General features: G+C 38.0%; 1 pseudogene across 1 annotated transcript; it reads right to left on the reverse strand.

The window, feature by feature from the left end:
• Window positions 1-6,580: 6,580 nt before the first annotated feature.
• Window positions 6,581-9,624, reverse strand: LOC311605825 (BTB/POZ domain-containing protein 1-like; annotated as a pseudogene). The gene has a single exon. The product of its transcript is annotated as a BTB/POZ domain-containing protein 1-like (transcript).
• Window positions 9,625-19,825: the final 10,201 nt, after the last annotated feature.

A 19,825-nucleotide genomic window follows, 5' to 3' on the forward strand; every position in this document is an offset into this window, starting at 1 on the left:
CTTCAAGGCTGTCAAAAACAAAAAGCCAAAACATTAAGAATGTAACATTTATATAATTGTTGATTGTGTCATGGTTATTCTTGCTATAAGTAGTTTATTTTATATATGTGTAATAATATAAATGTATATGTGAAAAATTAAAAATATTTAATAAAAAAGAAAAAGAAAAAAGAATAAATTGATACATCAAAGAAAATTCTAAATCTAAAAAGTTTCTGACACAAAACGTCCAGGAAATATGGGATGCGGATGCTTTGTACAGATCCAACTTAAGTAAATGGGAATAAAGACAATGAAGCGGTCTAAGTCCATGGAAAAATATTATTATCAAGAAATTCATAGGAGAAAATTTGTCCAAAATGAAGAATATAAAGCCTGTAAATACACCATAAGCTTACAGAGGACCACTTCAATTGGACCAGAAAATAAAATCCTCTTGGCACACAATAATCAAAACACTAAACCTACAGAAGAAAGAAAGAATATAAAAGCTACCACAGGAAATGTCACCAACGTACAAAGGCAGAACTCTCAGAATTTCATCTGAAAATTACAATAACCAGAAAAACTCTTAACCACCATAGATGAAGGAAAAAAGATATTTCAAGACAAAAATAAATTGAAACAATATCTAGCAACAAAGCTAGCCATACAGAAAAGATAAGAATGAAACCTCTAAATGCAAGAGGTAATTGCATCCAACAAAACACAGGAAATAGTTATACACCAGCAAAAATGGAAAGAAGCACACACACTCAAACACTCACACTCACACACACACAATCACACACACACACAGAATGATCATCATCAAAATAACAAGAATTAATAATCGTTGGTCATTAATATATCTCAACATCAATCCACTCAATTTCCCAAAAAAGTTAATAGAATGGATGGAAAACAGTATCTACCAGCCTGATACACACCTTAGCAAAAAGGTAGACATTACCCCAATGTAACTGATGCTTCATTCTGAACATCTATGCCCCAAAAGCAAGAAAAATACTAAATCTTAAATCACACATTGAAGCCTACACATTAATAGTAGGAAACTTCAGTACCATTCTCTCTCCAGTGGACAAATAATCGATACAGAAACTAAGTGGAGAAATAATTAAACTAACAGATGTTAGGAATCAGATGGACTTATTGGATATCTACAACATTTCATTCAGCACATAAAAGAAGATACAGTCTTCTCAACACCTCAGAGAATCTTCTACAAAACTGCCAATATAGATGTCAAGCTGGCAAATATCAACAGACACAAGGAAATGGATAACCTCTTCTATCTTATCAGACCACCATGTCCTAAAACTTGATTTCAACCAAAACAGAAACAACAGAAAGTCTACCAAGTAATATAAACCAAACATCTCCACTCAAGAACAATTGAGTCAGTGAAGAAATAAGCAAAGAAATTAAATGCTTCCTAAAATTCACAAAAATGAGGGTACATCATACCCAAGCCTATGTGACACAATGAAAGCAGTGCTAAGAAAATGTTTATATCACTAAATGACTTTATAAGGAAATTGAAGAGATCTCATAGTAGCAATTCAATATCACAGCCGAATACTGTAGAACAAAAAGAAACAAACACACTCAGGTGAACTAGACCACAGGAGATAATCAAGCACAGGGCTGAAATTAATAAATTAGAAATGAAGAACAGTACTACGAACCAGCAAAACAATGATTTGGTTCTATGAAAATTTACCGAGAGAAAAATCCTAAGCCAAACTAACTAAAAGGCAGAGTTACAACATATGGTCTTAGGCTATCAAGTCTCATCATGGTAGCCTGCTCATTCTTTCTCTGAGGGCTACCATGCCTCCCCTGAGGGGAAGTGGTCAATATGGGGCACCAGAGTTTGTGTCAGAATCAGTCTCTGCTTTCTACTCAACTGTGGAGAATGACCTGTCTATTGGGAAGAACTGAGTAGGGGGTTGAAGTTTATTGCATGTGTTGTCCTTGGTTGGTTCACTAGTTTGAGCATAGCCCCATGGACATAGGTCCACCTATAATGATGTTCTTCTTATAGGTTTCTAAGACCCTGTGGATCCTTCTATTTCCCAATTCTCCCATACTTCTCTCACATAGAGTCCCAATAGGAAGTCCTCACATCTATCCCTGGTAAGTGAAGACTTTCATGGGACATGCTTTTTGGGTTAGTGTCCAATTATAAGTGAGTATATACCATGTGAGTCTTTCTGCTTCTAGGTTAATTCACTCAGTATGATCATTTCTAGATTCACCCATTTGTCCACAAATTTTGGGAATTCCTTGTTTTTAATAGCTGAGTAGTATTCCATGGTGAAAATGTACCACAGTTTCTTTATCCGTTCTTCTACTGAGGGACACTTAGGCTGTTTCCATGTTCTAGCTATTATGAATAAGGTTGCTATGAACATGGTTGAGCATATGTCCTTGTTGTGTGCTGGAGCATCTTCTGGGTATATACCAAAGAGTGGAATAGCTGGGTCTTGAGGAAGCCATATTCCCAGTTTTCTAAAAAAGAGTCAGGTAGATTTTTGAAGTCGTACTAGTTTGCATTCCCACCAGCAATGAAAGAGTGTTCCCCTTTCTCCACATCCTCACCAGCATGTGCTGTCACTTGAGTTTTTGATCTTAGCCATTCTGATGGGTGTAGGTTGGAATCACAGAGTGGTTTTGATTTTCATTTCTCTGATCACTAAAGATATTGAGCATTTCCTTAAGTGTTTCTCGGGCATTTGGTATTCCTCTGTTGAGAATTTGTCATGACCCCACCAGAGGAGTCAATGTGACAAATGTTACTGTACAACCCGAGGCGATGACCCTTGCCCAGGGAGAGCCTCCTGGAATGGGTCTGATGTTCCTGGCAGGAGTAACTGATTGTAGCCTTCTTTTTACTTGTTGTGTTTGTATAATCTGTCTTAGTTTGCTCCTGAAATACTCTGCTGCCAGAACTTTTCAGACATGACTATGTTGCTATGAAATGCCCTAACATGGAACTACAGCCTAGGACCATTCAGGCCAGGAGTTCACCACCAAGTTCTGCTCCACTTATCAAAAGAAACATGGCAATAATTAATCATCAGTTAATTTATATTGTGATTTACAAATAAAGTGTTTAAGAAAGCTCAGATAGGGACACTCAGATAAAAAGAAGAAATAAGAAAAAACTGTCTTGGCACACAGATGTTTGGCACAATGAGAGAACATTGACTTTTGATAAGGGCACATGGGTACTGATAACAAGCTAATGATTTAAGAATGATGACATCATTAATACTTTGCATTCTGTACTTTGTACTGTGTATCTATGATTGCTTCACTGACTTCCTTGATTGAAAAGAAATGTAACCACAAGAATACTCCCCATTTCAAAAAATGGGCAGAAAAATCTAGCAGAAAGTGCGGTCACCTTAGATCCCGCCAGTGGCCTGAAACCGTATTGTCTCTGGCCCACAGTGCACTCTCCAACAGACAGAACCTAACTGTGTCAGCTCCCACAGGCCCAGCAGGATCTTCCACGCTATCGGGAGACATGGGTCATGCCTTCAGTGTCCAATTGCATTTGACAAAATTCAGCACCCATTCATGTTTACACAAGGCACATACCTAAACATAATAAAGGCTATATAGAGCAAGCCAATAGCCAACATTAAATTAAATGCAGAGATACTCAAGGAAATTCCTCTAAAATTGGGGACCAGACAAGGCTCCCCACTTTCTCTATAGTTTTTCAATATAGTTCTTGAAGTTATAGCCAGAGCAATAAGATAGCAAAAGGAGATCAAGGGGATCCAAATGGGAAAGGAAGAAGTCAAGTTATCCCTATTTGCATATGATATAATAGTATGATATAAGTGACCCCCAAAATTCCACTAGAGAATTTTGACAGCTGATAAACACCTTCAGCAAATTTGCTGGATACCAAATTAACTAAAAAAACCAGTAGCTTTTCTATATACAAATCAGAAACATGCAGAGGAAGAAATTAGCAAAACTACACCCTTCACGATAGCCACAAGCAATATAAAATATCTAGAAGTAACTCTAACCAAACACATGAAGAACTTGTTTGGAGGAAACTTTAAATCTCTGAAGAAAGAGTTTGAGGTTGACATGAGAAGATGTCATAGACATAGGGACAAATGACATAGACAAAATAGCCATCCTACCAAAGCAATTTACAGATTCAAAGCAATCTCTATCAAAATACCTACAAAATATTTTGAAGATATTGAAAGATCAATTCTCAATTGATATAGAGAAACAAAAAGCCCAGAATAGCAAAAACAATCCTATACAATAAAAGATCCTCCAGAGGAATCTCCATGCCTGATCTCAAGCTGTACTATAGAGCAACAGTAATTAAAACAGCATGGTACTCACACAGCAATAGGCTGGTGGATCAATGGAATTGAATTGAAGACCCAGAGATGAATCCACACACATATGGTCACTTGATTTTCGACAAAGAAGCCAAATCTATTCAATGGAAAAACGATAGCATCTTCAACAAATGGTGCTGGTCTAACTGGATGTCTACATGTAGAAAAATGCAATTAGACCCCTGTTTGTCACCATGCACAAAACTCAAGTCCAAATGGATTAAACACCACAGCATAAAACCAGAGACATTAAATCGGTTAGAGGAAAAAATGAGGAAGAGCCTGGAACACATTGGCACAGGAGACAACTTCCTGAACAGAACACTAATAGCCCAGGCCTTAATGTCAACAATTAATAAATGGGAACTCATGAAGCTAAGAAGCTTCTGTAAGACAGGAGACACTGTCAAGAGAACAAAGCGACAGCCTACAGACTGGGAAAAGATCTTCACCAACCCTTCATCTGACAAAGGTCTAATATCCAAAATATATAAAGAACTCAAGAAATTAAACACCACCAATTCAAATAACCCAATTTAGAAATGGGGCTCAGAACAAAACAGAAAATTCTAAACAGAGGAATATCAAATGGCTGAGAAACACTTAAAAATGCTCAGCCTCATTAGTCATCGGAGAAATGCAAATCAAAATGACATTGAGATTCCATCTTACACCCATCAAAATGGCTAAGATAAAAAAACTCAAGTGGCACCACATGCTGGCAAGAATGTGGAGAAAGAGGAATTCTCCTTCTTTGCTGGTGGGAATGCAAACTAGTACAGCCATTTTGGAAATCTATCTGGTGCTTTCTCAGAAAAATGGGAATAGGGCTTCCTTAAAATCCAGGTATTCCACTCCTTGGAATATACCCAGAAAATGCTCTACCACACAACAGGGACATATACTCAACCATGTTCATAGCTGCCTTATTCATAATAGCCAGAACATGGAAACAGCCCAAGTGTCCCTCAGTAGAAGAATGGATAAAGAAACTGTGGTACATTTACACCATGGAATACTATTCAGCTATTAAAAACAAGGAAATCCCAAAATTTGCCAAAAAATGGATTGAACTAGAAATTATCATAATGAATGAATTTACCCAGAAGCAAAAAGGGACAAATGACATATGCTCACTTGTATCGAGACACTAGCCCAAGGGGCATGTCCCATGAAAGACTTTACTTACCAGGAGAGTGGGTCAGAGGAGAGGACATCCTATTGGGACTTTAGGTGAGAGAAGGGTGGGAAAATAGGGAAATAGAAGGATCCAGAGGGTCCTGGAAACCTACACGAAGATCATTATGACAGGCAGATCTGTGTCCTGGGGTTCTGTTCAAACTATGGCACCAGCCAAGGAAAATATAGGCAGTAAACTTCGAACTCCTACCCAGACCTAGCTGATAGACCAGACATTTTCCACCGTTGAATGTAGAGTGAGGTCTGACTTTCATACAAACTCTGGTGCCTCATTTTTGACCATGTCTCCTTGATGGGGAGGCCTGGTGGCACTCAGAGGAAGGATAACAGGTCACCAAGAAGAGACTCGATATCCTATGAGCATATGCATAGGGAGGAGGTCCCCCTCAGTCACAGACATAGGTGAGGGGAGTAGAGGGGAAGAGGGAGGGAGGGAGGAATGGGAGGATACAAGGGATGGGCTAAAAATTTAGATGGAATTTGAATAAACTAATAAAATATTAAAAAGAAGCCTACCTGGTGATGTCGAATCATATCTTTGATATGTTCTCTTATTCGGTTTGCTAGTATTTTATTGAGTGTTTTTGTGTCAATGTTCATAAGAGACATTGGTCTGAAATTCTCTTTATTTGTTGAGTCTTTGTGAGGTTTAGGTATCAATGGGACTGTGACCTCATAGAATGAATTTGGTAATATTCCATCTATTTCTATCTTTTGGAATAGCTTGAAGAGTATCAGAATTAGCTTCTCTTTGAAGGTGTAGTAGAATTCTGCACTGCAACCATCTGGCCCTGGGCTTTTCTTTTTTAATTTTTTCTTTATTTGCTGGGAGACTATTAATGACTGATTCTATTTCTGTAGAAGAAATAGGACTATTTAATTTATTTATCTGATCTTGATTTAATTTTGGCAAGTGGAATCACTAAGAAAATTGCTCATTTCCCTTAGATTTTCAAATTTTGTGCTATATATGCCTTTGAAGTAGGAGCTTATGATTTTTTTAAACAAAAAGGATAAATTTATTTTAAAAATTACAGGTGATGTCCCAATGTAAGTGAGTGGTTCTATTTCTTGTACCTTCCATGACTATATTCAGTTACAGCTGCTCAGTACAACACAAGGCATGTAAATGCCTCAAATGTCAAAAAGCACTAACTTACCTCTGGCATGCAATACTTGTTAAGAAATACTTCTCAAAATGGCTACTATAGAGTCTTCAGTTAAGCAGAATCACACATTCCACAGGTATTCCAGGTAACAGAGGCTTATGCCCTCAAGATCGTGGTACCAGAATAGACAGAAAACACTTCCCTTTCTTCAACAACTTCAAGAGGCCCTGGCCACCAACACAACACCTCCCTGCTCTCTTGAAAATACAAAATATTACTTTTGATGAAAACTTTTATAGCCTATTTAGAAAAGATTCTTAGGTTGATGCTTAAAAGAATTTTTATTTTTAATAATTTTCCACAACTATCTGATAGACCTATATGCCTCAAGCTTAATTATACAAGGTTTATTTTTTATAAGATAATCATTTTCAGGAGGAAAATGTTATCTCACTTGTATCTTAAAAATCTGCTTTGTATAAAAATGTAGAAATGTTACACTACCAGGTGTTCTTTTGATCCACTCTTACTATATATGCTGGTCACATCAACGAAGTCACAAATACCAAGCAGTTTTAATTCTTGGATAGAACTTTGAGGTGACAAAAAGTTCCCTTCCTTTTCAGCAGGAGTGGCTTTATGATTTGAAATAGCTGCTAGGGCTCTTGGTACTTCACCCCCTTCTTACTGGGCAAGGTTACTGCTGAGCTCAAGTGGCATCTGTTGGCATCTGTCACATGTCAACCATCTAGGATTACTGAGAGCACCCATGACAGTCATAGTGGGATGGGAGTGATAAAGACCCCATCTTAGGTCATCCCTTTGTATCTGTTTATATTACATGAATTTATACAAACTTTACTTACAGGTTTAAAACAATACTATGCAATACACTGCTATACTATTACAAAATACCTTTTCTGTAAATGCACTAAAATTTTTCTTGGGTGTTTTTTAGACTTACTTTTAGCATTATTCCAAATGTTAACAATCAGGTATTTCAAAACCCCAAATATAAAGTCAGTTTTTTAAATTTTCTGAAATGAGTTATTTGACCTAAAAAGAATTCTGTAGGAATAGTGACCCATCTCATCTAACTTTCAAAATAGTTAAAACAAAAATTGAATAAAAAAACCACACACTCACTTCTGTTATTTATGACAAGATTCCTTCAATTCCCAAACTAGTGAAAGATGACAAGTCAGCAGACCTACAAAATCACACGAAATGAAGCAGTAGAGATTGCAGTTTTCATACAACCTGCTTCTCTTTGCTTCAAGGGTTACAAGAAAATGGAAAGTCTGCCTTTAAATCATGCAGAGATTTAAATGAGCTTTTTTACTTCTGAGAAACTAAAATGTTTCTTATTCTGCAATTATAAATACTAATGACACTCAGACTATTTGTAGCCAGTCATTTATGCTTTTGAGGTTAGACCGAATGGTTGTTAACACTAGATTATGTGTAAAATATTATTTCTGGTATCTGTCCATCTTCTATTGAAGTGCCATTATTATTGCCAGGGGAACTGAAAATAAAAATACAGTCTTGCTTGCAGCAGGGGTCTCATGTACTACTTTCTTCAGTCCTTTTGTGCCATAGTGAGAATCTGGACCCTTGAGTGTCACGCATGCCATGTAATACACGTTGGGCAGGATCTCTATTGGTTCTTTCAACATGACCCTGAATGTGTTAGCAGTTCCGTCACAACTAAATCCAGTATCGTTTTGTCCCAAGGTTTGTTTTTTCTCATATTCAATGATCTGTATATTCACTTGATAATCCGTGGGCCCGTGAATAGATCCATACAAACCAAATCCAACTAGAGATTCTTCTGTTAACTGTGAACCTGATCCGATCTCTGGTTCCACTATAACCCCAGCGGCTCTCTACTTGCTGGAATCTATTAATGCAGCATTCCTTCCCTCTGAGGCAGCATCGTGGTCTGTCGATGTATTCTACTCGGGGTTTAGGATTGACAGTAAAATGAAGAAAGAGGTTTACCACTTCACGATCTGACAAAATTCCAGATTGAGCAGGACCTGCTGCAAATTCCTCAATTGTCATCAGTGGGAACCGGATTAAAGAAAGTGCTTTTCCTAGAACTTTGTGTTTGTTTCCAAACATCACAGGCAATTGTTGTCTCTGACATTCTGCTTCTGCCCAACGTACAATAGCTCCAAAAAGTCGACTTTCACGGATACTCAGTGTGTCTCTTTCTAGAACTGCACAGAGTGTATCTATGTCAATATCAGTAAACCCTTCTGCGCTTATTGCATCCATCGTGCTTTTGTCTATCGTGTCTAGACAAAGACTAGCCAGCTGAGGCTCATCAAAAAACCGTGCCTGGGTAAGCAACATAAAGGCATTATCTGCCCTAAGATGTTTGGTGAGGAACTCTACACAATGTGCTTCCAGGGCAGGGACTGCATATTTCTTAGCAGTATAAAGAGTAGTCATAACGGTTTCTGGACCAATTTGAACTTCGTCTGAATACAAAAATCTCAGCAACTCCAGGAAGGCGGCCGGCTCCACGCCCGGCAGCTCGATCTCCGCCAACGTCGTGGCCATGCTGCCGTTGAACATGGAGTCGAAGATCGCTGCTGGCCGCTAGGTCGAGAGGATGCGCTGCGGGCCCCCGGCAGCAGCAGCGCCGAGACCCTTGCCGAGCAGAGCATGAAACGCACATCGCTCAGCAGCTCCGAGTTGAAGAGGAAGGCGAAGCGCTCCTTCAGCGACGCCTTGGTGGCCTGCCAGTTGTATAGTGGCTCGCGCTGCAGGGGCAGCGGCGGCCTGAGAGCTGACAGCGAGGGAGCAGAGGCGATGACGGCCTAGGCGGCGGCGGCAGGGCTGGAGGACATAGCTCCGCCTTGGTTCCGGCAGCTGTCCGCCGCGGGCTCCCCTGTGACGGTTGACCCGAGTGAGGCCATCCTCCCGCAGAGCAGCTCTGCTCAGCATAGGAGCACGCTGCAAGCCGCCACCATCTTCGAGCCGCCTGGAGGCCAGCGCGGCCCCCTTTCTTATGATTTTTTTGTATTTCTTTGTTTCTGTTGTTATGTCTCCCTTTTAATTTCTGATTTTATTAATTTGGATAATGTCTTTGTTATGTCTCCCTTTTAATTTCTGATTTTATTAATTTGGATAATGTCTCTCTGCCTTTTAGCTAGTTTGTCTAACGGTTTGTCTATCTTGTTGATTATCTCAAAGAAACAGCTCCTGTTTATTTTTGATTCTGTGACTTGTTCTCTTTGTTTTTAATTTATTGATTTCAGCCCTGAATTCGATTATTTCCAGACATCTACTCCTCTTTGGTGTTTCTGCTTCTTTTTTTCCTAGGGCTTCCAGATTGTCATTAAATTGCTCATATGGGATGTTTGCATTTTTTTTATAAAGGTAGTTAGTGCTATGAATTTTCCTCTTAACACAGCTTTCAATGTGTCTCATAAAATTAGGTATGTTTTTTTCTTTCATTTTCATTGAATTTCAGGAAGTCATTAATTTATTTATTTGTTCCCTGACCCAGGTGTCATTAAGTAGAGGGTTGTTTAGTTTCCATGTGTGTGTAGGCTTTTTGTTATTTCTGTTGTTGTTGAAAACCAGCTTTATACCATGGTGATCTGATAGGATACAAGGTATTATTTCAATCTCCTTGAATCTGTTGAGCTTTGCTTTGTGACTTACTATCTGATCAATTTTGGAGAAGGTTCCACGGGGTGCTGAGAAGAAGGTATAATCCTTTGTGTTTGGGTGAAAAATTCTGTAGATATCTGTTAGAGCTATTGATTCGTGATGTTGGTTAGTGTTCTTATTTCTTGGTTTATTTTCTGTTTCTCTGGCCTATCCTTTGGTGAAAGTGGGATGTTGAAGACTCCCAATATTAATGTGTGGGGATCGATGTGTGGTTGAAACTTTCTAAATAGTTCTTTTACAAATGTGGGTGCCCTTGTATTGGGAGTGTAGATGTTTAGAATTGTGATGTCCTCTTGGTAGACTTTAACTTTGATGAGTATGAAGTGACAATGTTCCTTTCTTTTGATTAATTTTGGTTGGGTATCTATTTTATTAGGTATTAAAATAGCTACACAAGCTTGGTTCTTGTGATTGTTTGCCTATAATACATTTTTCAACCTTTTACTCTGAGGTAACGTCTATCCATGGGGCTGAGATGTGTTTCTTGAATGCAGAAGAATATTGGGTCTTGTTTATTCATCCATTCACTTAATCTGTGTCTTTTTATTAGAGAATTGAGACCACTGATGTTGAGTGGTATTAATGATCAGTGACTATTAAGTCTCTTGATTTTGATGTTGGTTACAAGAATGTTTCTATAGTTATGTTTTTGCAACAGTGAAGTTTTCTATTTCTTGTTTCTTTTTGTTTGCAGTTTGTCACTTTGGGTGGGAGTTTTCCTTCTAGTAACTTCTGTAGGGCCAGATTTGTGGATAGGTACTGTATGAAAATTTTTTTTGTCATAGAATATATTTTTCCTCTATCTATTGTTACTGAATGTTTCACTGGGTATTATAGTCTGGATTGGCATCTGTGGTATTTCCGTGTTTGCAGGACCTCTGTCCAGGCCTTTTTGGCTTTTATGGTCTCTGCTGAGAAGTCAGATGTAATTCTTACAGGTTTGCCATTATATGTTACTTGGCCCTTTTCCTTTGCTGCTTTTAATATTTTTTCTTTTGTCTGTGTTGTTGAATATTAGTGGTGGGAAAATTTTATTTTCTGGTCTCTTCTATTTGGTGATCTGTAGCTCTGTTGTATGTTTATGTGCATCTCCTTCTTCAAATAGGGGAAATTTTCTTCTATGATTTTGTTGAACTTATTTTCTGTGTCTTGGAGCCAGCATGATATCCTTGATTTCTTGGATGTTGTGTGTCAGGATTATTTCAGAGTTAGCATTTTCTTTGATGGTTGCAACAAGTTCGATGATTGTATCTTCTACACCCAAGATTTTTTCCTCCATCTCTTGAATTCTGTTAGAGATGCATACCTCTGTATTGCTTTCTTTCTTTTCTAAGTTCTCTTGTTCCTGGTACTCTCCTCTCTGTGCTTTTATCATCATTTCCATTTTCATTTTCAGATCTTGGACTGTTTTATTGACTTCCTTTATCTGATTGTTTGTATTTTCCTGAATTTCTTCTAGTACCTCTCTAAAGGCCTCTCTAATGTCCTTAGTATGTTTGGCTGCATCTTCCTGCATTTGTTTATGGATTTTATTCATTTTCTCCATTATCATCTTCATTACAAAGGATTTGAGGTTATTTTTTGTGTTTCAATAGTGTGTGAATTCTCAGCATTGATTTCTTTGGGATAGCTGGAATCTGAAGATGGAGTATTGTTTTGTTTTTGTTGTTTGTATTTTTACACTTTCCTTTAGTTATCTTGCTGTCTTTCTTGTTGGGAGTTAGTTTTTGGTGTCTTTCACTGATCGTTGCAGGCATATTTTTTGTGAATGTTGATAAGTTGACAGTCCTCACCTCTGGAGATCAGGGAACCCTTCCCTGGATCAGACAGATGACCTGGTTTTAGCCAAAGGAAATTGTCTCTACTCCCTGGGGTCCCCACTGGGTCAGCAGAATCTGTTGCTGGTGCTTTGCAGCCCAAGGTTCAGTTCAAGATAGTGTAGGTAAAGCTGGTTATCCTGCCTTTGGCTGTGCTTTGAAAACCCTGCCCTGAGGCACTGGGACTTTGGGTGCCTAGGCTCAGTCCCCTCTAGAGTGCTTGAAACCCTTCTGACTTATGGCCTGTGCCTAGGATTCTGCCTGATCCTTCCAGGCTGTGGGGCCTAGAGAGAGCAGATACTGCCTTCTGGCTTGTGGCAGTTGGCTAGGGTTCTGGCTGATCCCTTCAGGCCAGTTCAGTCCTGTCTGAGTGCATAAGGGAACTCCTGGTGTGTGGCAACAGCTGGCCAAGCTAAGACTGAGCTTGTGGAAACTGCTATTGGGTTGTGGTAGGTGGTTAGGGTTCTGCCGGACACCCTCAGGCCAGTTTAGTCCCTCCCAAGAGCTTGGGCTCCCCTGCTGTGCTGTGGTTTCTGGCATCTGCCTGATCTGTTCAGACCTGTTCTATTTTCCCCGTATGTGTGGGAATAGTCTACTGGGGTGGCTGGCTAGATTTTTCCCCATCCATTCAGACTGAGCTGTCTTAGATCAGTCACTCTGAGGGAGTGTGGCTAGGGAGTTGTAGCTGAAGAATGTGTCCACATCTACCTGAGCCCTGGTGTGGGCCTTGTGACCCTCTGTGGACTGGCAGGATGATCTGAGAGTGAGAGCACAGGTAAGGCATGGCACTTTTAGCTGCACTGGGCTTTGGATACTGTGTCAGAGTGGTTGCAGGCCCCTGGGGATTTCTTTGGACTCAAGGGTCATTCTGAGGTCAGAACAACCCATTTTTCCTGCATTTTCTCTAGGCCTGAAGCTTCAGAGTGTGGTGCTTTACCACCCAGAGTTCAGTCTAAGATACCAAGTCCCTGATATAGTGCAAGGCAGCAGCTCACAGGTGGGTATGGGTCAAGTCTCTGGGCACCCGTCCTCCATGGACCAGTTGTATGGCTCAAGACCAGACCTACATGTGCTTTACAATGTGCAGACCCCTCACACCTAGCACTCTCCAAGTCTTGCTGTTTGTAGCTCCCAGCTGGGTTCCTAGTCTCTGTCCTGCAGATCAGATGCCATGCATGTTTGGCACTGCCATCTTAAAGACCCCATCACTTGAGTTTTTGATCTTTGCCATTCTGATAGATGTAAGATGGAATCTCAGAGTTTTATTTGCATTTCTCTGATGACTAAGGAAATTTAACATTTCTTTAAGTGTTTCTCAGCCATTCGGTATTCCTCTTTTGTGAATTCTCTGTTTAGCTGTTTGTCACATTTTCAATAGGGCTAATTTAATTGTTTTTATTTCTTTTTTGAGTGCTTAATGTTTTGAATATTAGTACTCTCTCAGATGTTGGATTGGTGAATATATTTCTCAATCTGTTGACTGCTATTTTAGTCTGTTGATAGTGTCCTTTGCATTAGAGAAAATTTTCATTTTTAAGAAGTCCCATTTATGTATTATTGATATTACAGCCTGGTGTTCTGATCAGGAAGTTGTGTCCAGTGTCAGTGAGTTCAAAGCTCTTCCCCACTTTCTCTTCTAATAGATTTAATGTCTCTGTTGTTAGATTGAAGTCTCTGATCCACCAGGGCTTGAGTTTTGTATAAAGTGATATATATGGATCTATTTCAACATTTTTTACATGTAAACATCCAGTTAGACCAGCACCTTTGTTGAGGATGCTTTCTTTGTTCAATTGTATGGTTTTGGTTTCTTTGTCAAAAACCAACTGCCCTTAGTTATGTGGGTTTATTTCTGGGTCTTCAGTCTTAGTCCATTGATCAACCAGTCTGTTTCTGTGCTGGTATCATGCAGTTTTTATTACTATTTTTCTGTAGTATAGCCTGAATTCAGGGATAGAGATACCTCCAGAAGTTCTTTTATTATATAGGATTTTTTGGCTACTCCGGGGTTTTTCTTTTACCATATGAAGTTTAAAATAGTTGTTTCAAGGTCTGTAAACAATGGCTTGGTATTTTAATGGTAATTTCATTGAATCTGTAGATTATTTTTGGTAAGATAGCTATTTGGTATGGATCTTTCCAATCCATGTGCATGGGACATCTTTCCATCTTCTGATATCTTCTTCAGTTTTTCCTTCAGGGTTTTGACATTCTTGTTATACAGACCTTTGACTTTCTTGGTTAGTGTTACACCAAGATATTTTATAGTATTTGTGGCTTTGTGAATGGTGTAATTTCCTTTATTTCTTTCTCAGCCCTCTTTTTCATTTGTGTACAAGAGGGATGTTGATTCTTTTGAAATAATCTTGCATACAGCCACTTTGATGATGGTGTTTATCAGCCTTAGGAGTTTTCTGGTGGTACTTTTGGGTCACTTATGCATACTATCCTATCAGCAGTGAATAAAAATACTTTGACTTTTCCCTTTGTGATTTGTATCCCCCTGATCTCCTTTAGCTGTCTTATTGCTCTAGCTAGAACTTTAGGGACTATATTGAAGAGATATGGTGAGAGTAGACACTCTTGCTGATTTTACTGGATTTGCTTTGAGTTTCTCTTCATTTAATTTAAGGCTTTCTGTATGTAGCCTTTATTATATTTGTATATGGGCCCTGTATTCCCCATATCTCTAAAACTTTCATCATGAAGTGGTGTTCGATTTTGTTAAAAAGCCTTTTATGCATCTAATGAGATGATTGTGTGGGTTTTTCTTTCAATTTGGTTATAGGGTGAATTACATTGATGTACTTCTGTATACCTATATCACTGAGATGAAACCTACTTGATCATGGTGTATGATGTATTTGGTGTGTTCTTCGACTTAGTTTTAGGGTATTTTATTGATTAATTTTTGTTTCAATGCTTATGAGTGAAATTGGTGTGAAGTTCTCCTTTCTTGAGTCTTTCTGTGCTTTAGGTATCATCATGACAGTAACTTCATAGAATGATTTTGGCAATGCTGCTTCTGTTTCTATTTCATGGAGTCATTTGAGGAGTACTGGTATTAGCTCTTCTTTGAATGTCAGGTAGAATTCTGCATTAAAATCATCTGGCCCTGGGCTTTTTTTTGGGGGGGGGAGAATTTTAATGACTTCCTCTATTTCCTTAGGGGTTGTCAGACTATTTAAACTGTTTACTTGATTTTGACTCAACTTTAGTATATGAACTTTATCAAGAAAAGAATCCATTTCCTTTAGATTTTCCAGTGTTATGGAATACAGGCTTTTGAACTAACATTTCATAATTCTTAGTGTTTTCTTAGTGTTTGCTTTTTTGTCTACCTTTTCATTTATGATTTTGTTAATTTGATACCCTCCCTCTGCCTTTTAGTTAGTTTGGGTAAGGGTTTGTCTATCTTGCTGATTTCATCAAAAAACCAGTTCTTGATTTCCCTGATTCTTTGTATTGTTTTTGTTTCTAATTCATTGACTTCAGCCCTGAGTTTGATTATTTCCAGTCTCCTTTTCCTCTTTGCTGTGTCTGCTTCTTTTTGCTCTAGGGCTTTCAGGTGTGCTGTTAATTTGCTAATATGGGTTCTCTCCCTTCTTTATGCAGGTTCTTAGTGCTATGAACTTTCCTTTTAGCAATGCTTTCTTTGTTTCTGATGGTTTTGGGTATGTTGTGCCTTCAATTTTAATTGAATTTGAGAAAGTCTTCAATTTCTTTATTCTCTCCTGGACCCAGTGTTCATGAACTAGAGAGTTTTATAGATTCCATGGGTCTTTTGGGTTTCTGTTGTTTCTGCTGTTGGGTTCCAGCTGTAATCCATGGTGTTCTGATAAAATGCAAGTGGTCATTTCAATCTTCTTGTATCTGCTGATTCTTGCTTTGTGAGTAAGTATATGGTTGATTTTGGAGAAGGTTTCATTGGGGGTGCTGAAGGGAAGGTATATTCTTTTGTTTTTAGGTGACTCATGCCATCTGTTAGTTCCCTTATTTCTTCGTTTAGTTTCTGTCTTGATCTGTGTGTTGGTGAGAGTGAGATGTTTAAGTCTCCCAGTATTAATGTATTCAGTTCGGTTTTTGAATAAGCCTTATTAATGTTTCTTTTATCAATGTGGGTAGCCTTGCATTTAATGCATAGATGTTTTGAATTGAGACATCAGCTTGGTGCATTTTTCTGTTGATGAGAATGAAGTGTCCCTCATCTCTTTTGATTAATTTTGATTGAAAATGTCTTTTATTAGATATTAGAATGTTCACTCCAGCTTATGTCTTGGGTCTGTTTGCTTGGAAAGCCTTTTTCCAGCCCTTTCCTCTGAGGTAATATCTATTTGTTTTGCTGAGGTGTGTTTGGAGAGTTGAGGCCATTGATGTTGAGTGAGATTAATAACCAATAGTTATTAATTCCTGTTATTTTGATGATGCTGGTATGTGTAAGTGCTTCCTTTCTTTTGGTTTTGTGAATGTAGTGTCATGTTTTTTTTTTTTCCTGGTTGTCTTTAGCTTCCTTGATTTGGAGTTTTCCTTCTAGTATTCTGTAGGGCTTAATTTGTGGCTATGTACTGTTTAAACTTTGTGTTTTTCATGAAATACCCTGTTTTCTCCATTTCTGGTGATTGAAAGTTTTGCTGGGAATAGCAGTCTAGGTTGGCATCCATGGGCTGCAAAATATCTGTTCAGACCTTTCTAGCTTTTAGAGTCTCTGCTGAGAAGTCGAGTGTAATTTTCATAGGTATGCCATTGTAAGTTACTTGTTCCCTTGTAGATTTTATTATTTATTTGTTCCATAGATTTAGCATTTTATTAATATGCCATGGAAGGATATTATTATCTGTTCCAATCTACTTGGTCTCTTTTAAGCATCTTGTATGTTTTTAGGCATTTATTTCTTTAGGTTGGTGAAGTTTTCTTCTATGATTTTGTTGAAAAAATTTCTGGACATTGGAGTTGGGAGTCTTCTACTTCTTCTAATACTATCATTCTTAGTTTTGGTCTTTTCATAGTGTCACAGATTTCGTGGATTTTTTTCATGAACTTTTTAGATTTAACATTTTTTACTGATGTTTCAATTTCTTCAATTGTACATTCTACATATGAGATTTTTTCTTCCATGTCATGCCTTATGTTGGTGATATATGTATCTGTTGTTCCTGTTCTCTTCCCTAGAAATTCCTTCTCCAGATTACCTTTGATTGTGTTTTCTTTATTGATTTTAGTTTCATTTCTAGGTCTTGACCTGTTATACTTATTTCCTTCTCCCTTTCATTTGTATTTTCCTGCATTTCTTTATGGGTTTATTCAGCTCCTTCATCTGTTTGAATGTATTTTCCTGTATTTCTTCTCCTCCTTTAAGCTCTTTCATTTCATAATCTCGAATTTACAGCCATTTTCTTGTCCTTCAGGTGTAACAGTATCTTCTGGGCTTGTTGTGGTAGGGAAGCTGGTTTCATGTGGTGTCATATTGCCTTGGGTTTGTTGGTTTTGTTATTATGCTGACCTCTAGCCATAAGGTTGTCTCTGGTGTTAACAGGCCTGGTGTTCCCTCTGCTGGTCTTGTCTCAGGTGGGTTTGGCAGGTCATGAGTCATCAGCAGAGAAAGCTCTAAGCTAAATATCCCTCAGCCTGATAGGCCTCCTCATGATGGCAGGAAATGGAGTACTGCTCACATTTATTGGCTCAGATGTCTCACTGCTATTTGTATTCCCATTGGGTCAGGCAGATGGAATCATCACCTTAGAGGGTTCTAACCTGAATGTTGCTAGGGCCAGACACAGATTTCCTTGGAATGAGGGACTATGTAGTTTTGATCTCAGAAACAGATCACTTCTGCTGGCTCTATTTGTTCTCTTCTCTCTGTCCCAGGTGGGACAGGTAGAATAAGTCAGCATTAGAGAAGACTTTGTGAGGATAAGGTTGCCTAGATGTTTAGAATAAAACAGAGAAATAAGCACGGAGTGAGTAGAATTAGCTGCATCTGCACATTTGATATCACCATAATTCCAAGAGTGGTTTTATATACTGATAGAAAATTGGTTTTTCTTGCTGACATTTGGCATTGGGTTATAAAATGAGGTCCTATGTTCTTAATAACTTTGTATGTAGGTCATTATGCCTTGACCAGGTATAGAATAATCTTCATGAAAAGTTTTATTAAATGCAAAGAAATCAGATACCTTGAGAAGAAAAACATATACCAAAAGAAAGCATGACACCATTATGAAATTCCTTTAAGGACTCCAGAAAAGAGTATATATTAACACAAAATTTCTACATTAAATATCAAATATTGTCATTAACACACAGAATTGATAGAGGTAATACTGTTTTTGTATACTGTTGTAAAATTAATCAAATATGTGAATGAACTAAGTGGAAGAACTCATATATTAAGATTTCATCAACAAACTAAGCCAGTAACACAAAAGTAATAGTGGAGAACAAAAAAATGTAGCATAAATTTCCACATGAAAACAGTATGGCTTAGAATGAGTAATCTCTCTCTTTTTTCTTATTTTACATTCTTAGGTTTGGAGATAGGGGTTGAAAAGAAGGAAGGGTGAATATAGAAATATGTAGAGAAGATAGATAGAACAAAAAGCAGATTAGTGAATCCACTCTTCAACTTAATGCCTTGATTGTCAGTCACAAGGTTATTTTCAATTCTCTGGTATAGAATTTTGTAGATAAATACAAAACAAGATTAATTATAGATATAGTTGTATAGAATTCAAAGGTAAGTTTATTCTTCACACACACAATACACACACACACACACACACACACACATATACTCTAATATGAGGTATTATACTCATATAACTCAATTATAATACCAGGTTTACTTGCATAATTTGAAAGTGCTAATGCAAGCTGCTTAGGACAAGTGAATTATACAAGTTAATTGTTAGCTGATCAAATCATGGTCATATAAATCACTAATCAACTTTTATCACAAGAATATACATTTTAGGTGCAAAAGATAGGCATGATTCTACAGAAAGATAAGGTAGGATAGTTAGATAAGGTCTTCAAACACCTCAGACACATGCAGTATATGGCATTTAAATTGTTTTTATTATTTTAAATATTCAATGACAATAAGACAGGTTAACTATTGGCAACACCCAGCCTACCTCAAAGAGGATGATGAGCATGAAAGTACCTGCCTATGGAGTTGGCTTCAAATGTGGCAAACAAGCCACTGAGAAAAATGTCCTCATTTCTACCACAGACAGAATTCTGCCTAAAAAATGGGCAAACTTAGATGCAGGCAGAGTTGCCTACCCAACTCTTCCAAGACAGGGTAAGCAAGTCCTCAATAGTTCCTGCCTCACAAATATGTATGTGAGATATATTTGGCCAGAAGGCAGAAGAAGATGCTCCAACATAATAGAGTTTGGGTGACTACTGAAATAGAAAACTATCTCTGTCATCTTCACATTTGGAAATCTACTAACATGCACTCCCGATATACTCAGATAATCAAGTTTATTCCTTTTCAAGTGTCTGATCTAGTTGGAGACCAAGTAGCTTATTTTTACAATGAAGTTTAGTTTTTTAGGGGCTAAGATGTTTTTAGGTCTCGATAGATGTTTTATGTTGCTAATGACAAGATGTGATG

This window comes from Acomys minous (assembly GCF_964271855.1).
Source record: "Acomys minous genome assembly, chromosome: 9".
In the NCBI taxonomy this organism is placed as follows: Eukaryota; Metazoa; Chordata; class Mammalia; order Rodentia; family Muridae; genus Acomys; species Acomys minous.